We start from the raw sequence: 14,221 nt of genomic DNA, 5'->3' as shown, positions 1-14,221 counted from the left end.
TGCAAATTCCAACAGCCTTCACCAACGATGGCTGCAGGTAACTGTTTCTGTCTATGGAGGATCCTACATAGACCTCAATGCTGTATTCTTGAGCATGTGCGAGAGTACAGCAGTGACGTCGACTCTTGGTGCTGAAGGGCCAGCACTTGAATTGGAACTGCCAGAAAATGGCTGGAACTGCTGGAAAATGGCTGCACCAGTGAGGGACAGATTCAGGTTCGGAAATCTCACCTTTAGCTGCTACCTTTAACTTACACCTTTCCTATCTATTAATATATTTTTCTCTAAGTCTGACTGACATCTAAATCTCGACCAATCCGCTTGCTAAAGCCTTGCACTAGCTGTGATAAGACACAGGATGCAGGCAGGTTAAACACGGTTGAATGCAACACTGGCGATTCTTTACGCTAGGTTCGGAGTCCACTGATTTTGCTATCCTACTAGCACATCGTATAGGTCGATGAATCTGGGCACCTTGTATGAGTAACAAGCGAATTTGCTTTACTAGTAAAATCTGCCATATCCAAATGGCTGAACAAACTTACGGTTTTGTTGAAAAACCAACAGTTATAGAAGCCGTGGCCGGGCTGGACGTGGCAGTGCCCCATGAGCTTCTAATGAGGCGGCTGTTTACTAGAGTGAGGCAAAACAAATACTTGCGTGGGCCACACTAGGCCAAGACAAACTTGTTTGGAGTTTAGGCAGTTTGTGTTGATGACGAGGTCACACATTTAGGCTTGAAGAAAGGAGATTTCATCTAAGGCAAAGAAACGTTTTTTTTTACAGTAAGAGCAATAAGGATATGGAATTCATTGCCGGAAGAGGTGGTTTTGTCAGAGTCTATACAGATGTTTAAATTGCAATTGGATAAATACTTGCAAAAACATAACATACAGGGATACAATTTCTAATTAGTGGGGTAATAGCTACTTGATCCAAGGAGACATCTGACTGCTATTTTGGGGTCAAGAAGGAATTTTTTTCCTAGTTTGTTGCAAAATTTGAAGCGCTTCAGACTGGGTTTTTTGCCTTCTTTTGGATCAACAGCAAAAGCATATGTGAGGAAGGCTGAACTTGATGGACTCAAGTCTCTTTTCAGCTATGTAACTATGTAACTATGTAAACACACAATTAAGGAATCCAAGATAAATCCATGAACAAAGTCCAAAAATGTAACCTGCCTGTTGATGAGGGAATGAGAGACTTGTAGCTTTGACAGGTCATAGTGAACAGTTCATTGCAGAAGTAATCTGGATACAGCTCTCATTATTTCTCCAATTTGATAAAATCTGGAAGAATCAGGTGAAGCTCTTTGTACAGGTAAGCCTAGCAGTTGTTCCGACACCCAACCTTTTTCTGCTAGTGAATATAATTTTTATATTTTTATTGTTTCTTCTCTTTTGTTGCTATTGGTTTCTACACGTCTTTTTAGATCTAGTTTTTCTATAGATAAACCCTTTATTTGCAAACCAAACATTTTCGGGTTGCCTAATACTTTTTTAATGTAAAAATCTCTGGGGACTGGAAACATTTGTATTCTTTATGTTCCTCAATAAATATTTTTCCTTTGTTTTTGCTGGTAACTTTTCACTGTAGGAGCAACAGGGATTTAGGAATTAATAGCAGCTTCTGTGTCTAACATTTAGTTCATTTGTTTTAAGATAATGCAGCCAGCTTGTTGTTTTTTTAACTTTTTATTTTACCAGCTAGACGTTTAAAATATTACTGATGCTACCAGGTCTAGTCAAGAATACTAGATAAATCAAAACAAGCCAGTTGTCACAATTATTAAATAATCGTAGAATGTTGTTTTGGTATTATTAAAGATTGTAAATTGTGCACCTGAAGTAATGTATTTGATGAATTATAGTGATACAAATGAAACAAAAACAAAACAAAAAAACTGGCTATCGTGCATGTTTTTATAATCATGTTATAGGTCATTATTGATTTAAAAAAAATAAAACACTTTTACAATATTTGGAGCTTTTGTGTTTGGCTCAGATTTAAAGGACCACTCTAGTGCCAGGAAAACATACTCGTTTTCCTGGCACTAGAGTGCCCTGAGGGTGCCCCCACCCTCAGGGACCCCCTCCCGCCCGGCTCTGGAAAGGGGAAAGGGGTAAAAACTTACCTTTTTCCAGCGGTGGGCGGAGAGCTCTCCTCCTCCGATCCTCCTCTTCTCCTCCCCGTCGGCTGAATGCGCACGCGCGGCAAGAGCTGCGCGCGCATTCAGCCGGTCACATAGGAAAGCATTCATAATGCTTTCCTATGGACGCTTGCGTGCTCTCACTGTGATTTTCACAGTGAGAATCACGCAAGCGCCTCTAGCGGCTGTCAGTGAGAAAGCCACTAGAGGAAATAGGGGAAGGCTTAACCCATTCACAAACATAGCAGTTTCTCTGAAACTGCTATGTTTATGAAAAAATGGGTTAACCCTAGAAGGACCTGGCACCCAGACCACTTAATTAAGCTGAAGTGGTCTGGGTGCCTAGAGTGGTCCTTTAACCCCTTAAGGACCAAAATTCTGGAATAAAAGGGAATCATGACATGTCACACATGTCATGTGTCCTTAAGGGGTTAAGGTGAAGTTGTCCTTAGATGTGTCAGCCTTATCTTTCTTCCTATGCTCCTTTATAATTGGTATTTACAACAGTATTCCCAGGTTGGTTGGTCCCTGCATTGAGCTCAAGGACTTAAAATCATTACACTTTTGGTCCCTTCTCCGTCTAAGGAGCACTCAGGGGCTGTATCTACCAACAACACTAACCAAATAGTAGTATTAGGAATAGTTGTAGAACTATCCAACAGTAGCATCACTTTTCTCTCTGAAATTCCCAGCCAGACACTTGATGTAGTGGGAAAACCCAGGGTATTTATACACATTTTTAACTGTTAAACATGCAACAGAAAACCAAGTACATCCCTTAGCTGTCCTGAAGTTTAACGTCACTTCGGTCGCCTAGCTATTTTCTTTAATAACTTTCTGGGTGGATCTCCCTCACACATTCTAGGTGCCTTTTGATAGCGTAATTTCTGCTGCCCACACTTAGTGCAAATTTGGTGCATTTCAGTCATTGAGGGCATGAGCAAAACACATTTTTATTTTTTTCCCCTTGCCACAATATTGCTAGCTGTGGGAGGTATATTGTATCATGGCAATATTAAAACATTTTTTTAGGTGGCTAAAAAAAATGTACCAGGATGAGTGCTTATTGTAGGGAAAGCAGAGGACAATCTCTGTAAATGAACAGTATCAGTCATACAGCAACACAACAGTGGAAACCTGTTAAACAGGAAGGGGCTAATATTACCTTGTCTGACCAGAAAAAGGGGCTGCTGTCACAGTATTACTCCCTTAAAGAGACACTACAGGCCCCTGACCACTTCATCTCGTTGAAATGGTCCCATTGAAGTGTCCCTGTCCCCTTATTCCTGCAAGTGAAAACATTGACGTTTCAGAGAAACTGCAATGTTAAGACAACCTCTAGTGGTTATCTTCCAGACAGCCACTAGAGGCCCTTTCTGGATTCTCACAGAGTTTAACTCTGCAAATGACGTTGGACATCCTCACGCTTTGCGTGAAGACATCAAGCATCTTCAAAATCCCCATAGGAAAGCATTGATTCAATGCATGCGTATTAGGTCCTCCATTGGCATGATGATGGGAGAGGAATAGACATATCTAGGACCAGGGGACATCAACAGCCCTCAATTACAGTAAGAGTTAAAAGGGTTTTTAACCTTTTCATGCTGGTGGGGGAGGGTGGCAGACCTAAAGTTAGGAACATGGGCATACTATAGCATTAGGAATACAGGTTTGTATTCCTAACGCTATAGTGTTACTCTAATTGTCTATATAATCAAGATTGATGCATCGTGAATCATACAATACCAGTAATTGTTGTTTATTTCAATGCATGGATATGCATTCAAATACATTTTTAACTTGAAAACAAATTAAATATCAATATAAAGGTGATGAAAACAAAAGATTGACAACAAATCTGAAACATTTGTGGCTGACTGGTCTTCTATGCAAGATTAATGTAAATATAAATGTTATGGTTTGATATTTTTTTCTTGTTTGTTCGTTTGGTTTTCTTGTTGGTTTACCGCATGCAATTTCATATGCTTTGGCAGTCTAATCAATAAGAATTTTCATTATGCGATTTTCTCAAACTGGAAATTGTGAACAAGGGAAAAGCTAATTTTAAGCCAGTATAGTAGGGAAAATAGTGAATGATCTGAGTTTTTCTTATCTGGACTAAACTTTTCAGTTCTCTCATCAGTCCTCGATGATTTGCTTTGATGTGGTTCTTGATTCACGAACATGTATTTGCTATAATGTTAAAATTACTATCTAGCCACACTGGCCAACCCTTGCTCCCCTAAATATAGTACATTTTTACATTTATTCCAATCTGCTGGTGCTGGCTCTGCCCCTGATCTGCCTCCTTGTCTGACATTATCAGAAGTGATGATCTGAGACAATCACAATACTTTCCATCAGGAAAGCATTGGATTTACTAAGATGGCCAAGGAGGTGAGACAGAGGGCAGAGCCAAACACCAATCCATTCAAGGGCCGGCCTTAGGGGTGTGCGAGCTATGCAGTTGCACAGGGCGCCATGGCAGCAGAGGGCGCCATGGCAGCAGTGGGCGCCATGCAGTTGACACAGCTCACTCCCTGGATGATAGGTGTGAGGGAGTGCACAGAGGACTGCTATAAAGCAGTTTGTGCTATGTAGCGTGGCCACGTTGCACCTGGAGGACATTTAATTATCCTCCAGCCAGGTCTCTCAGATAAGCCAGGGGGCCGAGCTACACAAACGGCATCTACATGTGTGTGTGTGACTCTGTAACTGTGTGTGTGTTTGTGTGAGAGAGACTATATAACTGTGTGTGCTTGTGTGGCTGGTTGCCTCTACGCGTGTGTGTGTGAGAGAGAGAGAGAAACACTGTCTGTAACTGTGTATCTGTGATGTCTGTAACTGTGTCTGCTTGTACCTGTGCGTGTGTCTGTCACTGTGTGTGTCTATATAGCTGTTGTTCCTATATTTAAAAAGGGTTCAAAATCCTTGCCTGGAAATTATAGTCCTGTGAGCTTAACTTCTGTGACTGGGAAATTATTTGAACGGCTATTAAGGGATAATATTCAGGAATTCATTGGGAAGAACTGTGTTATTAGCAACAATCAGCATGGTTTTATGAAACTTAGGTCATGTCAAACTAACCTAATTGCATTCTACGAAGAAGTAAGTAGAAGTATAGATCAGGGTGTTGCAGTGGATGTGATCTACTTGGATTTTGCCAAGGCATTTGATACGGTTCCTCACAATAGGTTAGTCTTCAAACTTAAAGAAATTGGTCTAGATGAATATTCTTGTTCTTGGGTAGAACATTGGCTTAAGGATAGAGTACGAGTTGTCATAAATGGTAAATTTTCAAGCTGGACAAAAGTGGTAAGTGGTGTCCCTCAGGGTTCTGTTTTGGGACCGCTTCTATTTAACATATTTATAAATGATCTTGAAATGGGCATTGAAAGTCATGTATTAGTGTTTGCAGACGACACAAAACTTTGTAAAGTAATAAAATGTGAGTAGGATATTCCCTTGCTGCAGAGCGATTTGGATAGATTGGGGGACTGGGCACTAAAATGGCAGATGAAATTTAACGTAGAAAAATGCAAAGTTATGTACTTCGGGGTTAAGAATGCACAAGCAATTTACACCCTAAATGGTAGTGAACTAGGGATAACCACACACGAGAAGGATTTGGGAATTGTTATAGACAACAAATTAGGTAGCAATATGCAAAGTCAATCTGCCGTTGCTAAGGCCAGTAAGGTTTTGTCATGTGTAAATAGGGGCATAAATTCTCGACATGAAAATATAATTTTGCCTCTTTATAAATCGCTGGTAAGACCACACCTTGAATATGCTGTGCAATTGTGGGCACCTGTTCTAAAGATCTCATGATATCATGGCACTAGAAAAAGTGCAGAGACGAGCTACAAAATTGATAAAAGGAATGGAGCATTTTAGTTATGAAGAAAGGTTAAAACATTTAAATCTCTTTAGTTTGGAAAAACGGTGCCTGAGAGGGGATATGATAACATTATACAAATATATTCGGGGCCAGTACAAACCATTATCTGGAAATCTATTCATAAACAGGGCTATACATAGGACACAAGGTCACACATTTAGGCTTGAAGAAAGGTGATTTCATCTAAGGCAAAGAAAAGGTTTTTTTACAGTAAGAGCAATAAGGATATGGAATTCTTTGCCTGAAGAGGTGGTTTTGTCAGAGTCTATACAGATGTTTAAACTGCAATTGGATAAATACTTTCAAAAACATAACATACAGGGATATCATTTCTAATTAGTGGGGAAATAGCTGCTTGATCCAAGGAGACATCTGACTGCTATTTTGGGGTCAAGAAGGAATTTTTTCCTAGTTTGTTTCAAAATTGGAAGTGCTTCAGACTGGGTTTTTTGCCTTCTTTTGGATCAACAGCAAAAGCATATGTGAGGAAGGCTGAACTTGATGGACGCAAGTCTCTTTTCAGCTATGTAACTATGTAATATGTATATGTACGTGTGTGTGAGAGAGAGAGACTGCATGTAACTGTGTCTGCTTGTACCTGTGCATGTGTCTGTCACTGTGTGTGTCTATATGTATGTGTGTGTGTGAGAGAGAGAGACTGCGTGTAACTGTGTCTGTCTGCCTGCAACTGTGTGTATCTGACTGTCTGCTTGTACGTGTGAGCGTGTGTCACTGTCTGCCTGTACCTGTGTGTGACTGCATGTAACTGTGTTTGACTATATACCTGTAACTGTGTGTGACTATGTGCCTGGGACTTTGTGCACGTGGCTGTATTTGACAGTGTATGTGTATAACTGTGTGCATCTCACTGTGGTACTGTGTGCATGTGAGTCTGCAAAAATACACACCTGCATTCACATATGGGCCTATATGTATATTTTTATCTGAATTAAATACCCATCACAAACATCCAGTAAACCAAGCACAAATATCACACACAGCCAGTGATATATATATGCATGCATATATCACACACAGCTAATACACCTATTACAAATATCACACACATTCAATAAATTCCCTATACAAACAATACACACCTTTACGCACACTATACATGAATGAAGGGGTATGTCCAGGGAGGGGAGCTGAGCATATTTGTTGGGCAGAGCACCTAAAGGCCTAAGGCCAACTCTAGCCATTGAATCAATGCATCTCTATGAAGGAAGTTCAGTGACTCCATGCAGAGGGTGGAAACACTAAATGTCAGTGCTGCTCACTGTGCAGCACTGCCTCAGGAAGCACATCTAGCAGTCATCTGAGGAATGACCACTGAAGGGTGTCCCTATGCTGTAATGTGAACATTGCTTTCTCTCTGAAAAACATGTGTTTACTGCAAAATGCCTGCAGGGACTGACTATGCTCACCAGAACAACTGCAATAAGCTGCAGTTGCTCTGGTGACTATAGTGTCCTTTTAAACACACACATAATGCTCCGTAATGCTATTAACAGAGCAGGAGATATGTTCTTAATTAAACAGACTGTGCAATAAAGGAGTTTGAACATGTGTGAGAAACTGTGTAGATCATATGCAGTTGAGGTGTGATTATGGCTGCATAAGAAAAAAGTGATTTTACCCCTAAATGGAGTATTGAGACTGCAAGGGTATGATCAATACATCCAACCACTGCATGAAAGTGGCACTGCCACCCCTCACCTGAAAAATGTGTATTTCATAAAGATAGAATCTTTAAGTAATACTTATTTTAACTGTTTTGATACTTCACAGAAATTCCAACCTAGTCAAGACCAATACGGAGACAAAGAAGGGATTACTTTGTTTTTGTATATTTGCTCCGCCTTAGACTCTAGGCAGAGCTACAGTGCAAATTTCAACAGCCTTCACCAACGATGGCTGCAGGTAACTGTTTCTGTCTATGGAGGATCCTACATAGACCTCAATGCTGTATTCTTGAGCATGTGCAAGAGTACAGCAGTGACGTCGACTCTTGGTGCTGAAGGGCCAGCACTTGAATTGGAACTGCCAGAAAATGGCTGGAACTGCTGGAAAATGGCTGCACCAGTGAGGGAAGGATTCAGGTTAGGAAATCTCACCTTTAGCTGCCACCTTTAACTTACACCTTTCCTATCTATTAATATATTTTTCTCTAAGTCTGACTGACATCTAAATCTCGACCAATCCGCTTGCTAAAGCCTTGCACTAGCTGTGATAAGACACAGGATGCAGGCAGGTTAAACACGGTTAGAATGCAACACTGGCGATTCTGTACGCTAGGTTGGAGTCCACTGATATTGCTATCCTACTAGCACATCGTATAGGTCGATGAATCTGGGCACCTTGTATGAGTAACAAGTATACTATAGTCAGTCAGGATTCTTTGTTTTATCTCATTTAAAAACTGTGTGGGACACCATCGATGTATGGACTTTCACAGTCAACAAGCAACCGTCCGCTAAAATTGCTTACAGTTGGTTCTATGAATCTACACACATACTTGCCTCATAGTTGTAATGCCTACATTTCTATTGTATTGTATATGTTATTGTGGTGTCTGACCTTGAAATAAATAAAGAATTAAAAAAAAATTAATATAACTGCCTTTTTTCAAAGTCTGAACCATCACATTTGACTGGAACCATAACTGGACACCACTCCAAGAGCATCCACTTATTGGTGAATTCTGCTTCCTGCTATTTTCCTCACACCAAACACCTTACAAATATGCTCCAAAGCCTGTACTACCTGCCGCATCTGTGAAGACATCGGCTTTGCGTACATGTGCACTTTGTTAAAGTTTGTAAAAAACTGTGTCGACATCTCTAAATCTATAACCCTTAAAATAGATTTTACACCTGAGGCTACCTCCAGCTCTTCATGCCAGACTTATTAGGCTTTGCTGTGCGTCTACAATGCTCTTACCACTTCTAAAGTGGTAAAGTTTCTTGATCTGTATCTGTTAGCTAATTTGAATGTTTTTGGATGGTCATTCTTTATTTTGGGGCATTATTGTGAATTAGCAGGGTTTTTCACGAGTGCTCTGAACATGCTAGTATTGATGGTACCACAGGCCCATGTATGATTGAAATATTTGGTGGTGCTACCCAATATGGTGCTTGAAGTCTAAGTATTTTGCCGTCTGTGCCTTCCAGCAAGATCCAAGATAGCACTGGAAGGTTCCAGCCATGTTCTGTGGCTGGCACAAGGCAACATGGTATTGTATAAACAATGGAGGAGGATGCTGTCAGGATTATTGATCCAGCATGTAGAATTATGTCACACCTAGGACTAAAGGTAACATCTTACCGGGCCTTAGAGTGGCCAGACGTAACATACCAGAGAATAGTCAGAAAACTTGCCAAGGTCACAGAAGGAGACACAACGATGAGGGAAAGCCAAAAGGCAGGGATACCAGAATACAGGGAAGTCAAATGAAGCCAAAGTCAATAACCAGAAATAAACGCTCAGGAACACACTCTCAGACAATCACTAAGGGAAACCACGACAGGGCAATGAGAAAAAGGCAAAAGGAGTTTAAATAAGCCTCCCTCAGATCCGATTGGCCGTACCTGGCCTTTGGCCCCAGAACGTGCGTGCGTGTTCATTACGTGACATCACACATACACCGACATTGTCAATACCATGGGCGGACGTAGGGTTACAAATTTGTGTGGCTCCGCAGTGGCTGGCATCCACCAACATGCTGCAGGAGTCAGACACATTGACGCATGGCCGCTGAATGGCACTTCCGTGTTTGTTAGCAAGACAATTACTGCAGATACTGCAAGGTGAGGATGAATTTGTTGCAGATGCTACCAATAGCATGTACAGTAGCAGGAGCACCCATAGCCCTGATGTCGCTCAACTCAGCTATGTCTGTGAGTGTCAGGGTGTCCCTACATGGCTAAATGTGGTCTGGCCAAGAAGTGCTGGCCCTGGCTCACCCATAGTTGTGATGCTCCCATGGTGGGGGGGAGAGTTGTCATTCTATACTAAGTAGATATAAAATCACCAAAGCCAGGGAGGGAAGGTGTGTGCTGGGAGCTATTCCTCCCCTGTCGCGTAGCCAAGAGTGGGGAAATAGAAGACACAGGGGAAGAAAAAGAAGTGAAAAAATTAGAACAGGGCAGAATAGGATAATGAGAAGATAGAAAAGGCAGAATATGAAACAGCAGGTATGATATGGTACTTAGGAGTGCAAACTGATGAGGTGAAATCAGGTTTGTGTAGGGCCACAGTAGGATAGGGAATTACACTATTATTGGTTAACGGAGGGATAGCATCACCTGCGTTTGGCTATTCATTCTTCTTCTTTTTCAGGTAATACATAATCCTCCCTGAAGTGCTTTGAGGCCTTGGAAAGTCTTTTGGTCCAGTCCATCGTACCCTGAGGTCACAAAGGTTCCTGTAGGCAAAAACCAAACGGTTAGCGATGGCAATTTAAATAATGTATCCCCTCTTAATACCTTTAGCCCCTCTAATTCTTCTTTTGCTCTGGTTAATGTAGCTTGAGCCAAGCATGAAAGGGAACAAACTGGTTTAGTTAGTTTTTTTGTAGTTAACCCTTAACCAATCCTGGCCATTCACTTTACTTACTGTTTCTCGATCTCTGACCTCTCCTTTATTTCTTCTGATCTAAATTTGATCATTTACTTGAGTCATATCCTTTGATCAGGGTAGCCTCTACACTTCCTGTGACCTCTGAACATGCCAGCTTTTATATTTTTTAACCTATAGGTTAGATATACTTTACTATCACAATTATTTACTAACAGGGTTATTCACTAAAGTAAGAAATCAATGTGAATTTTAAATTTTAGGCTAAAATAAGAGAATTTTTCTAGTTCAGTTATTTTGACCTTAAATTATTAATTAATTTTGAATTTTCACTTTAGTGAATAATCCAGATAGTGAGAATTCAAGGGAATGCAGAGTACATTTTTAAATATAAGGCAAACATATTGGATCGGAAAAGCTCTCCAAGTAAACTATGAATCCAGTTTTGCTATTTTCATCTAACATGTGAATTTAAATTTGACAATTCTCACCTTAGTAAATAACCCTACATGTCTTTCAATAAAATTGTCCCTAAATTTTATTGTTCTGAAGGTGTTAAAGTGAGGGTTAAAGTTTTTTTTAACTTAATGTAAAATTGTGCTGAATAGTTAATATATTACAAAGAGATGCTCACCTTACCTCCAATTCAACACAACCATGTACTCAACTTTCTGGGTGTTACTGTTCTGTAACTCCCACCTCCGGTCTTCTTTTACTACTACTTTTGCAGTCTTCTTTAATTTGTCCTACTTACGGCCGCTTCTTCAAGCAGGGCAAAACCACTTCTGTGACACAGGCACTCTGGCTTTAAAGCAAGTGTTCCGGTGTCTGAACAGAGTGCTGAGAGCAACATTAGGTAGGGAGTTACCATGTGTGGAGAGCAAAAGAAACGCCTGTAGGAGGTCTTTAGGGTTCTCCCTTGCCTATTAATTCTTTGGCATAGACACTATGCCAACAAAATGACTGACAGGTGGAAGAAAGACCTATTTTTAAATAGGCTTTTCTCTTAATGAATACATTTGCTAGCAAATCTACAAGCAAACTTGTAATTACCTGCACTGTTACTAAATATGTTTCTGATAATTGTCAATTCTTATTATTAAATCAAGTGATAAATATCAGCCAATAGTTTGAGGTCATGTTATCTGTTCATGGCAATAATCACTGTGTTAATATTAGTTGTGTTATGTAACATCTTTCGATGCAATATCTTTAATCTTCTGTTGACCCTTTTTAGTTTTTCCTTGAAACACATTTTGCACAGCAATATAATCTGCAGAATCTGATACATAGGAAGTGGGCAAAGTCAGTAAACTTGAAAGTTACAAAGGTATGTTTATATTGGTAAAAGAGCAAGTTTGCAAAATCTCACAAATAATCATGACTGGTCCACACTAATATGGGTCAAAGTTAAGTAGATCTGATTATATACGTGTTTTGCAAGGAATCAGGTATTGATGTCATCTTTACCTCTTTCCTAACACCTTGTGTTTTTTTGGAATGATTTCCAAGGTAAGAAAGGAAGTGATATAGGGATGTAATTGCAAAATATTATTATTTCTGGTATTTATGAAGCACCGACATGTTGTGCAGCTCTGAACAAATGGGGAATATAATCAGTACATTAATACAAACCAATACAAAAGGAATAGACGACCTTGCTCATGAGCTGAGCTAGCATTCACAGCCTTTTTATACAAAGTGATAAGCTAGATAGTTCATTAGCTTACAATCTAAAGCAGGGGTTCCAAACCCAGTTCTCAAGTACCCCCTACCAGTCCAGGATTTAGGGATTACCCAGTTGTGTCTAAAGTGTTTTTGTTTTGTTTTGTTTTTTTCTAAAAACACCTTAGACACAACTTGGTAACCCTAAATCCTGGACTGGTTGGGGGTACTTGAGGACTGGGTTGTGAACCACTGATCTAAAGGTAAAGATAAGGGCTTGAGACAATAAGGAGCAGGGGAAATGTTTAAGCTAATGGGCAGAGGGAGTTTTAGAGCATTTGTACAGACTGTTAAAATGTGATGTCATTGAGTAAATAATTGGGGAAGATGGCAAACATCTGGAAAGGCATACTATAAAGGAAGCTGAAAGCAATGTGGGTGGCTGAAGAGTAGTACAGGAGGATGGGAAAATACTTAATTAAAATGAGGATATACCAGGTAAGAGAAACTATGTCTTGATAAACTTTGGTCAGAAACCATGATGTAATGCTTTTGACATAATACACATCTACACACAATTTTTTCACCTGTAACAAAACCTATTAAAACTACAACAGGGCACTAAATAAAAACTAAAATGGGTTTGAATAGGATGGTAGGGGTTGGCCAAAAACAGGCTTTTGATGCCAAAACGTGAGTGTGCGTCAATGACACAGGCGAGTTCATGTCAATTATGTCAGAAGAGGAGGAGAAGCTGTAAACAGTCTCAGTTGTAAAGTGGCCGGTGTCTGTCTGTCAATGCGTCATGATTTGGGTAATACCTAGCATGGGTGCTCCGAACGGGCGTGGGCACATGATTGTGCGTCTCTGGCACCATGATAATGTTAAGTTGTGCAGAAAGAAAAGAACTGCCATCTGCAGTATTGTTTGTAACAATTAATATGAAAAATCTGTATATGATTATGCCTTTAGAACAAGGCTTAGATGCATTAAGAATTATATTAACACAAGCAGATACTTACCAAGGACCACCTATATTTTTTTTTACTTGTATTGTTGAGGATCACAGTCACCTGTAATTATTTTGAGTTTGAATGCAACTTTTATCTATAGTTATCTGGGACTGTGATGGGTGATGATGCCAGGGCCGGACTGACCCACCGGGATACCGGGAAAGTTCCCTGTGGGCCGTAGGCACCTGGGGCCGGGGTGACCTGCGGCCGCAGGGAGAAGTTGAATGGCGGCCGCAGGGGAAGGTCTTCTCGAGGCCGCTGGGGGAGCAGGCTGTTCTGTCTCTGCTCCCCCTCCCTCCGCGCAGCTTAATGAGACCGGGGCCGGACTATGACGTCATATGAATATGATCCAGACTCTGCATCAACTATGTAATTTTCCATGGGAGTTTTGCCATGGATCCCCCTCCGGCATGCCACAGTCCAGGTGTTAGTCCCCTTGAAACAATATTTCCATCACTATTGTGGCCAGAAAGAGTCCCTGTGGGTTTTAAAATTTGCCTGCCTATTGAAGTCTATGTAGGTTCGCCCGGTTCGCCCGTTCGCGAACATTTGTTCGTTCGGAAAATTTTATGTTCGCGACATCACTACTAACCAAGAATTTTACCAAAGAAACAAAAAATGCACCACTTTTATCTTTTTTCCCCAAATCAAAGGTTTTTGTAAATGTAAAATGTGTATAGTTTGTAAAACCACCAACCCCACTGTACCTTCTAAAGTAACACAGTTTATTTCAAAAATGACAAATAAGGTTTACAAAATTAATGATTTTATTAATTGTACCACAATTTTTTTTATCTATCTTCTTGAATGCCCCTGTGGCCTCCAGTATGTTGGAATGACCACAAGGTGCTTAAAGACGAGACTAAGCAAACATTGCAGAAACATTAAAAATGGATACTTAAACCATTCAGTATC

The 14,221-nt window shown here is 40.4% G+C and overlaps 1 protein-coding gene across 2 annotated transcripts in view; it reads left to right on the top strand.

The window, feature by feature from the left end:
- The first annotated feature begins 1,249 nt into the window (after positions 1-1,249).
- The window catches only part of LOC134577474 (sulfotransferase 2B1-like), a 161,517-nt gene continuing 148,545 nt past the window's right edge, over positions 1,250-14,221 (top strand). Inside the window, exon 1 of one of the 2 annotated variants that reach the window (XM_063436235.1) lies at positions 1,250-1,320. The gene's annotated coding sequence lies outside the window, so the exon portion shown is untranslated. The remainder of the gene's footprint in view (positions 1,321-14,221) is intronic. The other variant, XM_063436236.1, reaches the window with a different exon arrangement.

Source organism: Pelobates fuscus, chromosome 11 (genome assembly GCF_036172605.1).
Source record: "Pelobates fuscus isolate aPelFus1 chromosome 11, aPelFus1.pri, whole genome shotgun sequence".
Lineage (NCBI taxonomy): Eukaryota > Metazoa > Chordata > Amphibia > Anura > Pelobatidae > Pelobates > Pelobates fuscus.
Note: the sequence above shows the minus strand (reverse complement) of the source record. Positions and strands in the feature narration are given on the sequence as shown.